Below are 8,321 nucleotides of genomic sequence, written 5' to 3'. Positions count from 1 at the left end.
AGATTAGGATCCATGTGTGTCTTTTTGACACAAACAGTGCACAAATTTATATGGCGTATATATAACTTTCCGTTTGCATAAATATTTGTAAATTTAGAAGTAAAGTGCACTTCAATGTATGTAAAGTTGAAGTACATTTAACGTCTATTTACACACGAAACACATTTTTGACTAAATATAAACTCAATTTAAAAAGTACATTGTTATACACGAGATGTTCAAATATATGAAAGATTCGTAATGATTGTTATAAAATATATTAAAGTTTTACTATAGAATCGGCAAAATAATCATTATGGTGATATTAAGCATACAGGAAACATAATTCCTACTCTATGGACGGAACTCTTGGGTTTTTGCTATGGCGTTGGTCTATGTTCTATGGTGTTGCTGGGGCGGTGGGGTAGCCTAGTGGTTAAAGCGTTCGCTCGTCACGTACATGGGTACAATGTGTGAAGCCCATTTCTGGTGTCCCCCGCCGTGATGTTGCTGGAATATTGCTAAAAGCGGCGTAAATCCAAACTCAGTCAGTCAGTCAGTCAGTCTATGGTGTTGCTCTGTTTTGTATTCCCTGTTTAACGGCTGACCTTGTGTTCCTTTTGATCTTTGTCAATGCACTCTGCTGCGTGCGTATATTCCATTACTGCTAAAGTGATCGCCCGCCTGGGAGGGTACGAACGATCTCAACATCAATGTACGGTTATATCACTCATAGTTTTTTTCGCAGTACGCTCTCCTACAACCGCCAGGAAAGTCAGGGTATTAAATTTTGTTTAGGTCTCGTGTAGATAGCAGAAAAGGTACTGAAAGCTACCCTGTAGGGTTGTTTGCGTAGCCTAGTGGTTAAAGCGTTCGTCGAAGACCGGTTTCGATTATTCGCTACAGTCTAAATGTATCTGTGTTACTGGTTATACATTAAGAATATTGAAAATAAAAGGCATACGTTTCTTACTAGGGGGAATTCAAAAGTAATTCTATATTTGTCATTCATAATGTAAGTCTATGAAGGGTGTCCCGTGTGCTCATCTATGACTACACATGTATGTAACATGAAAGGTCAATTTGGTATTACTTTGTTTACACACAAACCGTTAGAAATCAGAAGGAACTCTTCCCCACAGGGGTACAATGTGAAAAGCCCATTTCTTGTGTCCCCCGCCGTGATATTGCGGGAATATTGTTAAAAGCAGCGTAAAGCTAAACTCACTCTTATAAAGCTGTCGCATCGGAGCAGTCCGCGTTTAAAAATAATACCTGACTGGGACACAAACACCAGAGACTTTATGCATAGAAATTTGGAAACGATTTAGCGAGGACATGGTCCCAGCGGGATCAGTTTCCATATCTAAACTTGTAGACCAACGTGCCCAGTTTGCTGGATTTGACCGAAATGTCTGAGCTGATGCCATGTTTCGATTTGTTGCAAACATCTCCTGACCAATACTGTTGTTTCCTTTATAATTAAATGTGTTTAGCAAATGGGGGCGGTGGGGTAGCCTAATGGGTTAAGTGTTGGCTCGTCACGCTGAAGACCCGGGTTCGAAACCCCACATGGGCACAATGTGTGAAGCCCATTTCTGGTGTCCCCCGCCGTGATGTTGCTGGAATATTGCTAAAAGCGGCGTAAAACCAAACTCAGTCAGTCAGTTTGGCAAATGTATTTGGACTCACTTCGGAATCAGAGTGACAATGGTAAATTTGGCAATATGAATCACTTGCTTGAATTCCCAGATATTGGTGTAGATTGAAAACAATATATCCCCTACTATTTTGGCATAGTATACAAAGTTTGTTTTTTCGTTTTTTTAAATAATTAAGTAAGTTACGTTACGTACAGTTGCCAGTGGCGCTGCAGTCGTCGTTGGAGGCGGAGACGGTAACGGCCCACATCACCAGGAATGTACAAGTCACCATCATCATCATCATCGTCGTCGTCGTCATATTGGTTAGCTGTCATTACATAAAATAAACTACCGTTATGACGAACACACTTACAACACATTGACGAATATAACGAAGTGCTCATTTGTCCGCGCCACTTGCCGTATATTTTAGTCGAAATGCGTATAACGAACTACTGTTATAACGAACTAGGTGTCGTTTTGAGTTCGATATAATAGTAGATTGCTGTATACATACATATCATTGACGAATATGCTTTGAAGAAATCTCCACTACAAGCATCAAAGATCAATGAATAATATAGGACAGAAAACATTCACGATTATCCGGTAATCCTAAATCAAGTAACAGGGTACTGTGGCCTCGTTGTCTGATGTACCGCAATTCGATGTCCAGAGACTAATGACTGAATGTGGTTTTGACACTCAGAGTCGCGCGTATTGATTCTTAATTGACCAGCGCCATAACCGTGTGCCCGTAAACTTCACAAAGATGACGAAAACCTCTAAAAGTTGCATCGCTTTCCTTCCTCAGGAAGCCCAGAACCCGTGATATCTATGATACACAGATTCAGGCGGCGTTAAACCCAACTCACTCACCCTTCCTCATAGCAGGACACTGTCTGTATTGGACGAGGCTAAATAATGTCAACCATTAGAAGGACACTGTCTGTATTGGACGGAGCTAAATAATATCATCCATTAGAAGGACACTGTCTGCACTGGACGGAGCTAAATAATGTGAACCATTAGGACACTGTCTGTACTGGACGGAGCGAAATAATGTCAACCATTAGAAGGACACTGTCTGTATTGGACGGAGCTAAATAATGTCATCCATTAGAAGGACACTGTCTGTACTGGACGGAGCTAAATAATGTCATCCATTAGAAGGACACTGTCTGTATTGGACGGAGCTAAATAATGTCATCCATTAGAAGGACACTGTCTGTATTGGACGGAGCTAAATGATGTCATCCATTAGAAGGACACTGTCTGTCTTGGACGGAGCTAAATAATGTCATCCACTAGAAGGACACTGTCTGTCTTGGACAGAGATAAAAATGTCTTCCCCCTAGAAGGACACTGTATTGGCCGGAGATAAAGCGTGTATTCCCCCAAAAGGACACTGTCTGTATTGCCAGAGATAAAGCATGTTCCCCTTAATGAAGGACACTGTCTGTATTGGACGGAGCTAAATAATGTCTTCTCCCTGAAAGGACACTGTCTGTATTGGACGGAGATAAATCATGTTCCCCTTAATGAAAGACACTGTATTGGACGGAGCTAAGAAATGTCTTCCCCCTAGAAGGACAATGACTGTAATGGACGGAGATAAAGCAAGTATTCCCCAAAAGCACACGGTCTGTATTGCCAGAGATAATAATGCATTCGTCCTAGAAGGGCACTGTCTGTATTTGACGGAGATTAAACATGTCTTTCCCCAAGAGGACACTGTCTTTATTGGGCGGAGATTGATCATCTCCTTCCCCGTGTAGGGTACTGTCTGTATAAGACAGAGATTTGTAATGTTCTCAAAGAATGTCAAATGAGAGCAAAGTAACTGAGCAAATGACCCTTACAGAATACTGTACTAGAGCAAAACGACAAAACATGCCAGGTTGGAATATAATGAGAACTAAATGACAAATGCAAAGTGGATACAATAAAGCATATACGAAGCCAAGGATAAAACAAGTCAGTTTTCCTATTATTTTCCTACTATTTCAGGACATTTATGCACAATACTTGATGGAGGCTAGCTATTTGACAGCCATCGCCATAAACGGAGCTGCACAAGAAAGCGTACCGAATTTGCTTTATATGTTACTGAAAATTATATGTCTCTTTAACCACCAGTCATTCCGGCAACATTTTATAAAAGTCATCCGTGGCCGGGCCATTGTTTTTTGTAAAAACTGAAATGGTTCGATGGAGACTACTTTACGAGCGTACTTATTTCATGAATGTGAATATGCCCACTGCCACGTTTAAAAAATATTTAAAATTAAAGCTGTTCATTTTCAGTTCAGTGATGAGATGTAAAAAGAATGTGATTTTGTTTGATAATATACTAGGCAGCAAAAGAAACGTCAGTTTGGAATTTTCCTTCGCAGAAACGGATAACTGTAAACTCAATTATTGTTTTCATTGTATATTTTTGACAACATCTCCAACTTTACCTGAGCAAAGACATTCCTTCCCAAAATCGGAATGGAACCCAGGAAATGGTCTCAAAAACGCAGCCTGATCTCGGAGATGGTACGGTGTTCTCCGTGTTTTTCATGCAACTCATGCTGCACGTGCTGTTCACAAGGACCAGCCCTATAAAATGCACCCCCAAACCTGGTTGAAACATTCACATTACAACGTCAGCAGGATGCCCCTTCTCACGACAGCTCTAGGAAGACTTGAAGCTGGCCACACTGCACAAGCCGTTGCCAATCACTTCCAGATCAACGTTCGGACCATCTACAGGCTGCAGCAATGTTTCCGGGCCATCAACACCGCAAATGATCGCCCCCGTACTGGCAGACCAAGGGTGACCACAAGACGACAAGACCGCCATGTTGTGCGACAGCATGTACAGAATCCCTTCATGCAGGCATCCGAAACAGCACGCCAGACAGTGGGAACACACGGAAGACCAATCAGTACTGATACAGTACGCCGACGTCTTAACAGCGGGAACTTCCACTGCCGTAGACCTTACCGTGGACCTATCATCACCCCTCGTCATCGGCGTGAACGTCTACAGTTTGCCCTACAACACCAAAACTGGCGACACAGGCAATGGAGAACTGTTCTGTTCACAGATGAGAGTCGGTACTGCGTATCAACTGCAGATGGCAGAAGAAGAATATGGCGACGACGTGGCCAGCGTTACTCAGACCAATGTGTTATGGAAAGAGACTCATGTGGAGGTGCAAGCATCATGGTATGGGATGGAATAGGCCTGAACCAGAGAGTGGGTCCTGTGGTGTTCCAGAACCTTGTTCCGGGGAGAGGAGGCGGCATCACAGCGGTGCGCTACATCGACTAAGCTCTCAGACCCCACGTCATACCACATTTCGCACGTCACCGGAACAACATTTTCCAGCATGATAACGCCCGGGCCCATACTGCCAGAGCTACACGGGACTTCCTACAGCAGAACTGTGTCAACATTATGCAGTGGCCGCCCTTATTCCTGATTTAAACCCAGTTGAACATCTTTGGGATGAAATTCAGAGAAGACTGAATAATGTCATACCAAGGCCGAACACAGCCGATTTATGGCGCCGGGCCTTTCTCAGAGTGTGATTCAAGGTGCCAATGGCCTTCATCAATCGATTGGTGCACTCCATGCATAGACGCTGTGCTGCAGTTATTGCCGCTCGTGGTGGTTACACTAGATACTGAAGTCAAGAGTCTGAATGGACTGCAAACGTTCACGTAATGTCTTGAAATTGTGCTGAGTTATTCATTGATGTGTCAAGCTATTCTACACAAAAAATGTTTTGATAATGATTTGATTACAGTGCCTATCTAATTTCGAATTCGTACTGACGGTTTTTTTGCTGCTGATTATAATTGAAAAAGTTGTATTTTGTAAATCAAATTACAAATTATACAATAAATCCATGTATAAGAGTTTGTGTCGACAAAGTTTAGTTCAGTTTTAGATATAACATACAAAACTTTTTCAGTTGAAAAATCAAATCTATACTTATTACATAGTGTATTTTTATGTAGTGGGAGTAGCGGTATAATGTTCTAAAATATTCATTTCCTCACAGATTCCGTTCAAATTTGGAATATATGTTAATAATAACATATAAAAAACATGTACGATTGCAAAAAACTAGATTTTTATTTCAAATTATTGTCCAAACAGTGATTCGAACCCCTGTGGACACAGGTCCTGCTGTCCAACTTACATACAAATCACAAAAAACGCTTTTACAAGAATTCTTTCAAGCTAGGCAACGACGGCAAGACAGTATTATGTTTTCATTAAAATGGCAGTATGGTGATTAAAACTCGTTACGTCGAACATCCATGTTCGATTCCCCTCGTGGGTAAAATTCGTGAAGCCCATTTTTTTGTGGGTCCCGCTGTGTTGTATCTACAAGCGGCTTAAAAACATACTCACTAACTTACACGCTCATTGATGCCAATTGATAAAAGAAAGACATTACAAGACCTCATTACATCTGTTGACCCGTGAAGGTCCGGGTTAGAATTGGCCTTCAGTAACCAATGCTTGTCGTAAGAGGCGACTAACGGGATCGGGTGGTCAGGCTCGCTGACTTGGTTGACACATGTCATCGGTTCCCAATTGCGCAGTTCGATGCTCATGCTGTTGATCACTGGATTGTCTGGGCCAGACTCGATTATTTACAGACCGCCGCCATATAGCTGGAATATTGCTGAGTGCGGCGTAAAACTCAACTCACTCACTCATTACATCTGTTTCATGTGGTGCATGTACAGGTGTCTCAATACGCAGACTACTGTTGTGGCCCCAGCCATGATAAGGCCGTCCGTATTTTTTTCTGTGTTTCTCATCTCCCGACCGACCCAAGTTTTCCTTCCGACGGAACAAAAGGAACAAAATTTTATTTTACAAAATGCCGCCGACAGCAATAATATCAGCCCGATCAAACGAAAAGTGTGTCTTAAAAGTCATAAAAGTTTGAAAAAAATATAATATTTTGAAAAGTCTCTCAAGCATCTAAATAGGCCATACGTAACTACTCGCCTCTTGAATGACACGAGTAGTTACGAATGCTAAATGGGCGATCTTTTTGAATTTATCTTCCCTTCACTAATCCGCTTGGAGCGCTGATCAGGACGGTCCAACCTTAAACTGACAGCGCATGTCTTATGCGCGATGGGAGCTGTTCTTGTTACTAAATACTTAGAGACAGTTAACCAGTACAGCCTTCACCATCACGTTCACGCTTGTGCATATTGACAGTATATCTGTTCCCTTGACCGATGATATATCAAGTGTGATATCCTGAAATATTTTTTATGTACTGCTTATATTGCATGAAAAAGTCGCAAAATTGCCCTGCGAAACGAGGCGGTGGAATCAGCTGATTGTTTTCAGGTCATATTTTGTCATTTTGTTGACGTTTTGCAATCGGTAAATCAAATCTGGCACTAGATGTCTGAATATCACTCTTTTAAGCCTGCAGTATATTTTTTGCATCTGTACTCAGATTTATATCGTATTACGCCGATTAGGCTACATTCATGTAATTCAGTACGGTCGGGAGCTGATATTGTGCGCGAAATGTGAAAACATTGTTATGCCACGTGTGAATTTCGTCGTGAATTCTATCTGATATTTTTGTATGGTGGTGCGTGTGTACTTTAATATTACATTACACATGCATGACTTTATTCGGTCAGTGTACATAAGTATTATCTGTTAAATTTGTAAAAATAATTATAAAATAATGCATACACATATCTACATGGAATTTATGTCATCAAAAACATATTTGATTTTACACACATTTTCTATGTTAATTCCTAACAAACAGACATAACACTAAAGTTTTCTTCAGAACCGTTGAATGAAAATCAGAATATACAGCTATAGCTAGATAGTACTTATATGGTCTGTCGCGTGAAATATTTTATCAGCATAATGTTACTTAAACAAGAAGATACATAGGTCATTCTATACACATATAATTCTATCATACACATCCTCTTGGGTGATCAGAATGATCCGTTGTTTGTGGAGACAAATCTCTGTAAATGAGTACTTATGTTAAGAGGTTGAATGGTGTTTAACTTTTGTAAGAAAAGGATCAATTCACTCCGCTAATGACTCACAGCACTGACTGATGGGCACATTTTATGAGCGCTAAATCTTTTATTTCAAACTATGATGACTGGTATTTATACTGCAACCGACTAATTGGATAATAGGTGTATGGTACATTTAGTATGCGTCAGAAACATAGTGTCAGAATTTAAAAACAAAATGAAATGTGTGAAGAACTGCTGATCAAAACTATTTTTCATATTTATAATTAAAGGTTACATTCTACACAAAACTTCTGCAATTGTCAACGATGTGTAATAATCACAAATTTGCGATAAAGGTCTTCCAGGGGATACAGGTCTGTTGGTTGGAGGTGTATCTCCGATTCATTTTACATTGAGGTCGGTGGTAGTATGAGAACTATTTGTTAAATTTGAATGCGGCAATAGTTGAAGAATTGCCGTCGGAAATAACATAAGGGCTGATATATAAAATGAGTTTACATTATTTCCTAGATGCTATGACACCTGAGAATTACACTGTCTCGTGCTCTGTCTTAGGAATTGCCGTGACAATATGGCGTGTAGTCCTGTGCACACAGCTCAGGTCACGAATCAGTTGAAGTTAAGCAACGTCGAGCTCGGACAGTCCTT

The sequence above is a fragment of the Haliotis rubra genome, unplaced genomic scaffold (assembly GCF_003918875.1).
Source record: "Haliotis rubra isolate DU_JTF1 unplaced genomic scaffold, ASM391887v1 Scf404, whole genome shotgun sequence".
Classification (NCBI taxonomy): Eukaryota; Metazoa; Mollusca; class Gastropoda; order Lepetellida; family Haliotidae; genus Haliotis; species Haliotis rubra.
Note: the sequence above shows the minus strand (reverse complement) of the source record.